Below are 13,350 nucleotides of genomic sequence, written 5' to 3' on the forward strand. Positions count from 1 at the left end.
TCACTTCTGAGAAGGAAGAGCCACATAAAAGGAAGCAGTGTAAGTCATGTGGTTAAGCCTGCGGGCTCTGGGAGTCATACTGTGTAGGTTGTACTCTTAACTCTGCCACTAACTGTGATTTTGGCAATTCCCTTAAATATCTGAGCCTCAGTTTCCACATCTAAAAAGTGGAGATGTTAATTTACATACACAGACTTCTAGAATAGTTGATGTTTAAGAGCTCCTGACCACAGAAGGGAGGAAGAAGTGAAAGGGTTTGTCCTGCCTGGCCCCGCCTTCCATCAGCTTCTCTTTTATCCTACAGGAGGATGGAGACCGCGCTTGGCCTAATGGGAGCAGCTATCAGCAAATGTGTAGAATCCAGGTATAATTATATTAAAAATGTTTCCCAAGGGCAGCTCTCTGGCAACTCTCACCTCTCATAGCTCTCAGGAGGGGGACCAGAATACAACTCGCAGTTTTATCACTTGTTGCAAATGGCTCCCATTGGCTTAGCTCACTTAAATATTCTTTCAAGAAACCATGTGTTTTCACTTGGTGCCCAGCTCTGAAAGGTGTAAAATTGAATATGTTTTTTTTTTTTGTGGGAGGAGCCAAAGCAATGGCTAGTCTTTATCAGAAACAAGAAACTTTACAGCACATTCTGACTGAGTCAGTGCAAGGGCTCAGTGGGACAACTGGTGGGGCACCAGCTTATAATGGGTTCCACAGCTAGGGCATCGCTGGGTCTCGCCTTTGTGCACCCAGAACCAGATGACAGCACTGTTGTCCTCTTCACAAATGCAGCCCACTATTCGCTTGTTGGTGATGGAAGGGACTAAATTAGGGTCTTCCTTGGTCCCTGAAGCTGGCTTTGGGGCTAGCATATTGTATGGGTCCAGTCCCTTCCGTGCAGCCAACATGACCTCCCGCTCCAGCCCAGTCGCCTGCTCGTCGTCAGTAGGAACACCGCCTGCAGACGCCATGGAGCGCACCGCGGCCGCCGCATTGGGACCGCGGGCCCTCAGGGCCTGCGCCACCAGCACTCCAGTTCCGCGGAGTAACCTTCTGAATATGTTTTGATCTTTTCCTCTAAGTCTCTAATGTTCAAGGGAGGAGGATTATTGAGGAAATATTTGCTAATTAGCGCTAACTAGAGGAACCAGAAAAGGCAAAGCAGAGAATTCCCAAAGGACATAGTTTCAGCTCTGGCCAGTGTGGCTTGTTTGGTTGGAGTGTCATTCAATTCCAGGTCAGGCACTTACCCAGGTTTTGGGTTTGATCCCCTGTTGGTGTATGTACAGGAGGCAACTGATGGATGTTTCCTTCTTATATTGATGTCTCTCTCTCTCTCTCTCTCTCTCTCTCTCTCTCTCTCTCTCTCTCTCCCTCCCTCTCTCTCTCCCCCCTGTCTTCCTCTCTCTAAAAAAAAAATGTTTTAAAAATTGAAAGGGCATAGTTTTATAGGGACAGTCCAACAAAAGAATATAAAGTTCATGACTTCTGAAATAAGATCTAAGTGAATCCCAGACTTGCCACTTTGGGTTGTGTGTTTTTAGACACACTATTTAACCACATTGTGCTTCAATTTCCCCATCTAAACAATGGTGTACCAAAACTTGAGAGCAATCAAGGTGTTCTTCAGTAGGTGAGAGGACAAACTGTGGTACATCAAGACAATGGACTATCATTTAGTGCTAAAAAGAAATGAGCTATCAGGCCATGAAAAGACATGGAGGAATCTTAAATGCTTATTACTAGGTGAAAAAAGCCAATCTGAAAAAAAAAGCTGCATACTGTATGATTGCAACTATATGAACTTCTGGAGACAGTAAGAAGATCAGAGTTAGCTAGGGGTTACGAGGTAGGGAGAGATGAAGAGGCAGAGCACAGGATTTCTAGGGCCGTGAAACTATTCTATAGGATGCTATAATGGTGGATACATGTCATTATACATTTGTCCAAAGAGATGGAATGTACAACACTAAGAGTGATACCTAAGGTAAACTATAGGCTTTGGATGATCATGATTCAATGTAGGTCCATCGGTTGTGACGAATGTATCACTCTGGTGCAGGGTGTTGATAGTGGGGGAGATTTTGTGTGTATGGGGACAGAGGGTATATGGGAACTCTTTGTATATTCTGCTCAATTTTCTTATAAACCTAAAACTGATCTAGAAAAGAGAGTCTATTTGATTTTTACAAAGATGTGTACCTATCTATCACCATGACAGTGCTATGTAATGATCCACCCCAAAACACAGTGTCTTCAAACAATGAGCATTATTTAGGTTATGAGTCTGTAAATGGGCCATTTGGATGGGGCTGTTCTCCTGGACTCACCTAGGAAGCTGTTCTGGGCGCAGCTGGGCTCACATGTGGTGTCCAACTGGCTGTTGGCTGTTCCAGGCTGGCCTTGACTGGGGTGACGGGGGCAGCTCAGCTCTTTTCTATCTCATCGTCAAGAAGGCTAGTCCGTACATGTTTTCACTGGAGTGGCAATGGTGCAAACGTGGGCCACACCAAGTTACATGATTGAGCTCAGAATTGAGGGGGAAATGTGCCTCTTGCTGTGAAGAGCTACAAAGTCATGTGGCAAAGGGCATGGGTACCAGGAGGAGTGAAGAATAGGGCTCATTCATATAATTAATCTACCACATAGGGATAACAGTATGTTTACCCCACAGGACTGATGCAAAGGTTAGATGGGGTCAGATATATGTATTTAATATAGACCTGGCCCATAATAGAAACGTATAAAATAGTTAGTTCCTCTCCACCACAGAAATCTTAGGCTTCTCCTGGGATTTTTTGGATAGAATAGAAGATTCTGATATTTTCTGGAGCCACAGCAGCAAAGGTTACCAAAGCTTAGAGGAGCTACACTGGGATCCTCTGCCATGTATCTGCTTTAGCTGTTTCTCAGGTTTGGTTTTCAGCCTTAACAAGCACAATGCCACTGGCTGGCACACATTCGCTCATCATTCACAGAGTTATGTTCATCTAAATAGATCCCTACCCAATGAAAGGAGTCATCAAAAGCCTTCCAGACCATGAGTTTCCCTCCTACTACACAGTCAGTACCTGATAAATAAAAATGGATTCTCCTGCCTTTTGAGCAATGATGATGATAACAATATTAATAACTCCCACCTACTAAGTAGGCAAAACAACCTCATCTGATTCTCACGCTAACTCACCAAGGTCAGTACTATTATGATCCCCATGTTGCAGACGAGGGCACTGAGGCTCAGAAAAGCCATTCAGCCAGCAAGGGGCAGATCTGGGCCTTGAACCCAAGTTTCTTCAACTCCAAGGCCAGTACTCTTAACTACTTCACCTTTTTCCCTTAAAGGTCTTGTGTTTACTTGGCTCATTTCAAGTCAGAGACCACTGGACATTTGTGTTCCCTTCTGGAAGCCTGCTTTAGCCATTCTCCATGCCCTCACACCACACTCTGACAAGGAATGGCAGATCCGTAGAGAGGGGTCGTGATTGAAAGGGAATTTCTCCAGGTCTGTACAGGAGAGAGACCCCCAATCGGTAGGGCTGTCCTCTCTCCCAGAGTTACACTTGAAATTTCACCCTTCCCTTGAAGGCCAATGCCTGCTGGTCATTCCTGGGGATAGCCTGAGGTCTTGGCCAAAACCAAGGCCCTGAAACTGGCTTTCCTCCCAGGGCCCTGACCTCGCATAGCTTGTATCTAGGGGTCAGTGAGAAGCAGGACTACAGGAGGGAAGACAAGGCCCCAAACCTCAGGCCTGAGTTGGAGAAACCTGAGAAGGCCCCCGGAACAGCTGACTGTGGGCGCCACGTTTGGGAGGCGGCTGCCCCCTCCCCCCACACTGGCTGTGCTGTGAGTCACGGGTTTTAAGCTGAGCACTCTGGGAGATTAACCAGCTTTGTGACCAGCTGCTGGAGGAGGATACTTGGCCGAAAGAAGCAGGATAAAGTTACCCTCTCAGAAGTTTATAGGAAGGCCCATAAATGCCCCCAACGGCTGTGGGGCCCATGATCTGGGGTGCTGTAGGTGCTCCCCTAGCCCAGACCCTCAGTGGCTGTACTTATCCCCCCACTCCTCACTTACCCAGTGGGTTCTGCTGATCTGGCACCTATTGAGAATGCCCAGTGGTTCCAAGAGGGATGGTGGGCAATGGGCCTTCCCATCCGGATGATACACATTAGAACAGAACTCAGGCCTGGGGCAGAGGCTGGTGGGAAATGCCCAGAGCAGGATGGTGGGCCAGTGACACAAAGGCTGTCCCAGGCGGGGTGAAATGGACAGGAAAGACCCACCCTAGGGCTCCAGAATGCATTGTGGGGCTGAAAGGGAGCCTGGAATGGGGAGTCAGGAGGCTTGGGTTCTAGTCGACTCTGCCACTGACCCTCTGGCCTTATAATGTCCTCACTCACAAAAAAGAGGACGTTCTTAGACCAGTTGTTTTCAGACGGTACCCTGTGGAGTCCTGGGCGATTCAGAAGTGCTACAGTACCCTGTGGAGTCCTGGGCGATTCAGAAGTGCTACAGGGGTTCCACAAGGGCTGGATTAGAGTTTCAGGCTGGTAGGTTTCTACAACTATCGTCCAGAACCCTTCCTCCCATTTCACATATTTGTATTCATCATAATACCCTCCTTCCCCCACCGATGAACTATCCATCAGTCAGAAGTGATTTGTTGAGTGCCTGTTATGTAGCAGGCTCTGTTGTACCTGGCGGAGAGCAGTAGTGCTCTTTATAAGAAATACATGTGATACATTTGCACTAACAAAACTAATTTACAACAACAACACGTTACCTCGATGTACTTTATGTGCAGTGTCTCATGTCAGAACTTAACTGGAGATAGGATTCCTCTCCTAAAGAGGTGTGGCTTGGGGTGATCTACTGGGTGCCTTCTGTTTACCTGGCTCCATTCCCAGAGTCCAGTTCCTCAAGGAAGACCCAGTAAGGGGTGAAGAGGAGGCATCTTGTGCCCAGGCTGGCCCTGATGAGGGGTTTCTCCACATGTTGGAGGGCACAGTCTGAGGGAGCTCTGTGCCCCCTCTCTACTGGGGCTTGAAGGGGATGAGGGCAGGAGGGGACAGGCTTGAGCTCAGATTCAAAGATGGGGTGTCCAGGAGAGCCCACGCTGGCCCTGGCCCCCATCAACCTATTCACACAGCCCCACCGGTGCCACTACCAATGCCAGCCCCTGCCCTGTGCCAGGTATTTTATAAACAGCTCCTTAACCCTGGAAACTGGGTATTTTCAGCCACATTTTACAGATGAGGAAATGGAAGGAGCCCGCCAGGCCAGGTCTTTGCTAAGTGCTGGGAACATAGCAGAGAGTCGGTCAGGGACCATCCTAGTCCAGTGCGAGATAATGAAAGTAACAACTAACGCTTATATACGACCTACCACATCCAGGGACTTCTCCTAGGTTACCTCAGCCTCCTAACACCACCATAGGATTTCCTTCTCATTTTATAGATGAGGAAACTGAGACAGAAAGATTAGCATCCAAGGTCATAAGGCAAGTAAGATGGATCTTGGGTTTGAACCACATTTGCTGTGCTAACAGCCAAATTAACATCATTCTGCTAGCATTCCTCGGTACTGTCACTGGGGCAATCAGGAGAACAGGACAGTCCTTGCTATCCCACAGGCCCACCCTAACATGGGAGGCGCATGTGTAACAGGGTCACCACCGCCCAGGGTGAGCAGAGCAGCACCTGGGTCAGCACAGGGGGACACGGGCAAGGAAAGGTCTGTGTGTGAACCCTGGCTCTGACCAGTGAAGTGACCTTGGACAGGCATATAACCTCTCTGAATCTCTACTGCCTCATCAGAAGATGGAGATAACAGTACCCATTGCTCAGGATTGATTTAGGATGAAGCAGATAATGCACATACATCCTCACTGTGTCAGGCAGATAATGAGCACCCAGTGAATGGTAGCTGTTGTTAGTAACAGGACTTAGGAGGGGACGGAGAGAATGAGGAAGAGGAAGATTTTGGACTTGTCTCTCTCTGAGTTCTGTTCTTGGCCAGAGGCTGGCCTGCTGCACCCAGCCCTTCTCTCCAGCCCCAAGCCTGTCCAGGCACCTGCTGTGGGTCCTGGCATCCCCAGGCAGGGCCAGGGCAGGGCCAGGGTGAGGCCAGGAGGGCGGGTGAGGACAGCTCAGCCCAGTTCCTCGCTGCTGGGGAGCGTGGTGAGGGGGCAGGGCTGCTCCTGGCAGCTTGGTGCCTCTGTGGGAGGAGAGAGGACATGTGTGCACATGGAGGAGTGAGTGAACACAGGGCTTGCCTGACCCTCCCGCCTCTCAGGAACGAAGCCCCTGGGAGACTCTCCTAGTTGTTGGTGGGCAGGAGCAGGGTGCATAGCGCCGCCTGCCCAGTGCCTCAGCTCAGTGAGCAGCCCTGCCATTATCATGTGTCCAGACCTGCCTCCATCCCCAGCGAGCTCCTATCCTCAGGAGCTGCAGATGACATTGGAGTAGCCAAAGCCTGGTGTGAGCCAAGATTCTGCAAGGAGAGGGAGAGCCGGGTGGGATGGAGGTACTACAGGGAGGGCTTCCTGGTGGAGGTGGCTCCTGTGCTCTAGGAAAAGGAGAGGCCTCCCTCCAGGCAGGGGAACAGCAGGTGCAAAGGCCCAGAGCTTTATCTATGGCATGGGATAAGACCTCCCTATTCCAACACAAGCTCTGTCCGGATCCGATTACTTTTGGTAGAAAATGGGCTGTTATAGCAAGTCTGGGGCCCTGAGTTAGGTCAAGGTTGGGGACGGGCTTGAGGGGACAGGCTTGAGCTCAGAGCAGGTGAAATGCAGGGATCAGGACTCCCCTCCTGTGGTCTCCACTTGGCACCAGAGAGTTGGGGCCTGCGGGGTACATGGCTGAAATACCGTTGCTGGGAAGTAGATAGCTTGTTGGGGGAGGGGTTGTGCCCCAAAGGCTACAACTGCAGAAGGGACCTGGGCAGCGGTCCCCAAGGAAGGTGAGAGTTCTTCCTGGTACCCCTAAGCACACTCTAAGAATGGAGGTGTCCCACATAGTCTGGTCCAGGGACATGTGTCTCACACACGGGTTAAGGTCCTGGGTGGGGACACAGTCCACACAGAGTCATAACAGGGCCTGTCATTCCAGAGAAGCACCCCCAGTCAGACCTCCAGACAGACCCAGAGCGATCCCATCACAGGTGGCCACTGCTCACCGAGGCACACAATCAAGCGGCCTGCACTTGACCCTCAAAGCCTGACACAGGGGGAGACACCTTCAGGCCGCTGCCCTCCGCCGCCTTGCTGCCGGAATCCTCAGGCCTGCGATCAGCGATCAGCGACAGCCGCAGAGCCGGTGGCACACGTGCGCCTGCCGCCGGAGGCCGCACACCCCCGCGCACACGCCAGCGAGGGCTAACGAGCTCACAGCCCTCCTCGGCGGCGGGAGGGAGCCAGTTGTCAGGCGGGGCCTCGCGGTCACACAGCATTAGCCCTGCGGCCGTCCCACCAGGTGCGGCCACTGCCCCTAATCCCTGGCCCTGGCCCGCTAAGCCGGGCCTGAGCGACGCCACAGCTGGGGTCGGCGGGCCACGCGCCGCCCATCACCGCAGCCCCGGCCCACCGCCCTCCCCCGCCACGCGCCCACCGCCGGGCCCCTCCCCACGCTCCACCCATTCTCACCTCCCCCTGCCTTGCGCAGTCTGCCCTCCACCCACTGACCCTGTGCTCCCAGCTCCATATCCCTTAGCACCGGACCGCCCCGCCCCCAGGTCCTCCCCCTATTTGCCCATCAGCCGCCCTGTGGGTCTCCAGGCAGGCTGGCGCTGCACCCCCATGCCAGCCTCCCCACCACAGGCCCTGCAGTGTTCAGCCCTGCCCAGCCCTGCCCCAGAGCCCCCCACCTGCCTGCTCCAAGCCCACCCCCTCTACCGGATCCTGACTTGGGCTTCCCCCTGCTCACTCTCCCTCTCCACCCTTCTTTCTTACCTGCTCCTCCCTTCTCAGCTGGCCAGACCTCACTTACCCCCACCCCTACCTGGATTTGTAAAGGTTGGAGGGGGGTTCCTTCTTCCCCTGCCACACATATTTACAGCCTCCACGTGCTCATGTTATTTTGAGCAGAACTCATTTTCCCCCAGGGCAGCCAAACTTCCAGTTTTAATCCTCTGAATCTTACTCGACCCCAGATGGATTCCAGAATCTTTGGGGGATCCCAGGGCCTCTTTGAACCTCAATTTTACTTGTCTGGAGAAATAGAGGTGTGATATAGATGACTTCTGAGGACCCTTTCGCCTTTTCTTATCCCACAACATTAGCAAGGTCATGTGTACTTGGGATCATCTGAATGTTGAAGACAGATAAGTGTGGGAGGGCTCCCACTGACCATGTGTCCCCAGCCCATCTCACCCCTTCACCTAGCTCTCAGGGTCTGAGGCAGCCACGGCAGCCTTTAGCCACTGGTGTGCGGGCTGGGTAAGAGAGGACAGGGAAAAATCTGGGTGCTTAGGTCTTGGGCCAGGGCTTGGAGCTGGCTGTGTGTGTGTGTGGGTTTCTGCCACCTTGGGATGTCCCCTGGAAGGGTGTGCCTCTGGGACTGGCCTGCTGGGGGTCCTGGCCTCAGGCACTGCCAGGGTTGGTGCTGATGGACAGCCCCGGCAGGTGGGAGCCGGCTGGTCACCCCTGCCCACCTGTCACCCTTCTGCTCGAGTGACCAGCTGCCTGACCCACTGACCAACTTCCTGCTGCTTCCCAGCACCCTGGGCACAGCGTGATCAGGGCTGCAGTGCCCGGCCCCCTTTCCTTCAGCTTTTCCCAACAACTTGCTGGCCCAGAGCACACAGGTACCCAAATATCACACATGTGCAGTTTCACACGGCACACACAGAGACGGGCACTAATACAGGGCTGCATGCATACATGCTACACATCAAAGCCTGCTTCATACTCGTGCAAACAGCCAAGTTGCTTCTTCCCAGGTGGGAGAATGTGGGCAATAGGGCCACGGAGTAAAGGCAAAGGCATTGTCTGGGCCACCAGACACCAGTCCTGGCTCTGTGATATCCTAACTGTGTGATCTTGTCAACTTCCTTGTACCACAGGTTCCTCACCTGTTCAACAGAGCTGATTATAATAAGTGTCTATCTCATTGTTTCGAGAATCAAATGAAACAATCCACAGAAGGTGCTTAGAATAGTTCCTAGTACAATGTAAGCCCACAATACATGTTAACTGTTAACGTTATTATCCAGTGGGGGCCGAGAGGCTCCTGGGAACACCCTAGTCGATAATATTCCTTTAATCAGTCATTTCTGGCCATCACTGTTGAAATGGTAATAAATCACCCTAGAAATATTTTTATTCCACTTTTCCATAAGAGGCTGTCAATTGGCAGATGAAATCAGGATATGTCATTTCCACAGCCTTACCTGGATCCTGGCTTTTATTGCTCATTCTTTGCTATTTAATATTCCAGAAAGTTCACAAGCCTGGACCTGTGATGTTTAGTGAACTCGAGGCTGGGCCTGGAGCTCACACATCATCTCTTCAGAATCTGTTCTGGACCCTCTCCCAGATCAGGATCACTAGTCTGTCTCAGGATTCACCTCCTTCATTCTGGAAAGACAGTCTGTGTCTGTCCCCTCTAACAGCATGACTCCTCCCTTCCCCCAGGCCTCCCAAGGGCCACCAATAGCACTTCAACAATCTTACTTCACATGCTCTTGGGCCCTTGGAGTGGGGTTTCTTGGGGCCTAAGGAGAGTGCACTTAGCAGAGCTCTGAGCTCTAGGACAATCTTCAGCATCTCCTTCTTCAGGTCCACTCAGACCTCATTCCACCCTTGGCCATTTCTGAGAAATGAATGAAGTAGCCGGAGGCACACTGCCCACCTATGGAGACAATAGATATGGGATGAAATTGGGGAGTTCCCTGCTTCTCTGCCACCTTCTGCCCCAATAGAAAGCCTTCTTTGTTCTGCTTCTTGCCCCAGACAAAACTGAAGAAACCTTATTTTCTGCCTTTAGCATTTCCCCAAGTCTCATTCCAAGTATGTCTTCTCCTTCCTGACTCCCTTCTCTCAAGCCTTTGCTAGGTGTATATCCTGCCTCTGATTTGGGGGTATATTCTTCATTTATATTCCTTATTATAACTATTATGAAGTATTATCACCTCTATTATAAGCCTTCCTGCATTAGTTATCCATTGCTGCATAACAAATCTCCCCCAAATTTAGCAGCTTAAACCAACCAACTTTTTATCATCTCACTGTTTCTGTGGGTCAGGAATCCAGGAGCAGCCTGGCTGGGGCTCTAGCTCAGGGTCTCTCATAGGCTGGAATCAAGGTGTTGGCTAGGGCTGCAGTGATCTCTAAGTGTGACTAGGGGAGGATCCACGTCCAGCTCACTCATGTGGCTGTTGGCAGCCTCAGGTCCTCAGTGGCTCTTGGCTGGAGACATCAGTTCCTTGCCATGTGGGTCCCTCCATGAGGCAGCCAACAACATGGCAGCTGGCTTCTCTCAAAGCAAGTGAGGAGAGAGAGAGAGAGAATATGAGAATGTACCCAAAATAAAGCTGCATCTTTTTATAACCTAATCTTGGAAGTGACAACCCATTACTTCTGCTAATATTCACACACAGAGGAAAGAGATTACATTATACCAGGAGGCAGGGGTCATTGGGAAGCATCTTGGAGGCTGCATACTGCATTTTCCTTTGGGTTTCTCCCTGTGTTGTCCCACCTGGCACAGTGCCCTCAGTAGATACTTGTTGAAAGAAGGAAAGCAATCACCAGAAGACATCCTGCAGATCCCCTATTATTCTCTATTGCTCTGCTCTCCCCTCCTCTCCCCCAAACTTTTCTTCTTCATGGGAATCATTTGCAATTATTATTTTTAAAAATGGTTACCTTTGACTAGCACATCTGCTCATGGGTGCCTGTCTCTCTTCTCTCCTGCTTTTTGAAATCTGCCTTCAAAAAATGGGGACATGCTTGGCATTTATCTGATGTAGATAACCTCTATGGTTACCACAAGCTCTAAAGTGACTTGTTAATTTTTTTCAGGGTTCCTGTCACTTCTCTTTATGTAACAGGTCAGGACCAGTTTCAGAGAAACCATTCTTTACATCCAGACCTCCATTTATACTTACCTCTCACAGCTATTGGCTCCTGACCCTCCCCAGTATATGGATGATTCTGTCTTCTCAAACGATCAGGGACCTACCATAGGGTAGGGATAGTTCAGCAAACACAAACACATGATGGATATTCATTAAACACATATCATGTGCTAGGACTGGACTAAGGACCAGAGAGATGGGGCGGGCAACTGGTGGAACTCCCAGCATCTGAATGCAACAGGCACTCAGGAATGCTTGCTCATTCTGGGAGATAAAATTGTCAGTAAGTCCACTTGAAGTCATTATCAAGTGTTGTAGTGGCAGAATTTCTAAGAATGACTCCTAAGATTCCATGCTTTAATCCCTGGAACCTGTGAATGTGATGAGATACCTCATTGTATTATGTATGTATGTTCTATGGTACAGTTGATCTTAAAACGGGGCGATTATCTGAGGGGGGGGGAGTCCTAATCTAATCCCATGAGTTATTAACAGCAAAGAATTCTCTCAGGTAGAGAGATATGAAGTTTAAGAAGGACTCAATGCACTTATTTGATTTGCTAGTTTGAAGATTGAGGGGGTCATACAAGACAGAATGCAGGTGGCCTTAGGGTGCTGAGAGACAGCCAGCTAGGAACCGGGACCTCATCACTATGATCACAGTGACTATATTCTGCCAACAAATAGAATGAGTTTGAATGCAGATCCTTGGGATATGTCTCATGTCACCCTCCTACTGACACCTTGATTTTAGCTTTGTGAGACCTTAAAATTAGAACCCAGCCAAGCCCACCCAGACTTCTGATTTACAGAATTGTGAACTAATTAATGGGTATTTTTAAGGTGTACAATGCATTTTTTAAGTATATTTACAAAGTTGTGCAGCCATCAACACTATCTAATTCCAGAACATTTTCCTCTCCCCCTCTACTCCCAGCAAAGCCTATGTTCATTAAGTAGTTATTCCCTATTGCCCACTTCTCCAGTCTCTGGCAATCATGAGCCTACTTTTTTATGTGTGGATTTGTCTACTCTGGACATTTCATATAAATGGGATCATACAACATGTGGCCTTTTGTGTCTGGGCTTCTTTTGCTTAGCTTAATATTTTCAAGGTTCATCCAGGTTGTAGCATTTACAGTACTTCATTTCTTTTTTATGGTTAAGTAATATTCCATTATATGGATATATCACATCATATTTATCCATTCATCAATTGATAGACATTTGAGTTGTTTCTGCTTTTTGGCTATTGTGAATAAAACTGCTATGATAATATGTGAACAGGTTTTTGTGTGGACTTATATTTTCAGTTCTCTTAGATATATATCTAGCAGCAGAATTGCTGGGTCAGATGATGACTCTGACCCAAAGTGATTGTACCAATTTGCATTCCACCAGCAATGTATGACGGTTCCAATTTCTCCACATCCATGCCAACAATTGTTATATCTGTCTTTTTTATTATTATTAAACCATCCTAGGGGTTACAAAGTGATATCTTATTGCGGTTTTAATCTGCATTTCTCTAATGACAATTGATTTAGAGTAGGTATTGTTTTAAGACACTAAGTTTGTTACACAGTGACAGAAAACAAATACAGGTGCTTTTTCACACACAAGTGGCAAAAATGGGAATGGGGCAAAAGTTGGTAACAAAATAAGCCATTTGAGTTGAAAGGCCAAAGAAGTAAACAGATGGTACTCTCATAAGGTGGGTCTGGACTGTTCTGGGTGGGAGAATAGACATCTAACATTAAAGGGATGGACTAAATTGAGAACCAGGACAGTTACCCAGTTATGAAGGCATGAATAGGACAGCAGGATGGAGGTGGGAATCAAGTTGTTCATTTTAGAAGCAAAACTGTGAAGCTGGAAAGGTGTGATGAGAACAAGGCACCAGGCCCCTACCAGGGCCAGACCCAGCATAGGCTCCGTCTCTGTATGAGCCAGGCCAACCCAGTGCCCTTGATCAGCTTTTTCCTGAGGAAAGAATGAGGACAACCTGAGCAGAGGTAATTCTTCCATGAGGGCAGGAATGAGGCAAGTTGCCCCTGGGTCCTGCTGGACTCCGCACAGAAGGACAGAGGGCCCACAATGCCCCTGGTCAAGCTGGCTTTGTACCTGAGACAAGGCCAAGTTCTGGAGAGGAAGCTATGATGTCCTCTTTCACAATTTAATCTGAGCTCAGCACGTGAGTTTAGGAAATAGTCAGCACGCTTTAAGACAGAGCCAAAGCTTAGAAATCTACCACACACTGTCCTTACTCGTGCTATG

At 49.3% G+C, this 13,350-nt stretch overlaps 1 pseudogene across 1 annotated transcript; it reads right to left on the reverse strand.

Moving 5' to 3' along the window:
- Positions 1-571: 571 nt before the first annotated feature.
- On the reverse strand, positions 572-7,446 carry LOC102432641 (annotated as a pseudogene). The gene is made up of 2 exons (XR_001349250.1): positions 7,201-7,446; positions 572-1,079 (listed from the first exon to the last, which is right to left on the reverse strand). The product of XR_001349250.1 is annotated as a cytochrome c oxidase subunit 5B, mitochondrial pseudogene (transcript).
- Between the last annotated feature and the right edge of the window lie 5,904 nt (positions 7,447-13,350).

This window comes from Myotis lucifugus, unplaced genomic scaffold (assembly GCF_000147115.1).
Source record: "Myotis lucifugus unplaced genomic scaffold, Myoluc2.0 scaffold_124, whole genome shotgun sequence".
Taxonomy (NCBI): domain Eukaryota; kingdom Metazoa; phylum Chordata; class Mammalia; order Chiroptera; family Vespertilionidae; genus Myotis; species Myotis lucifugus.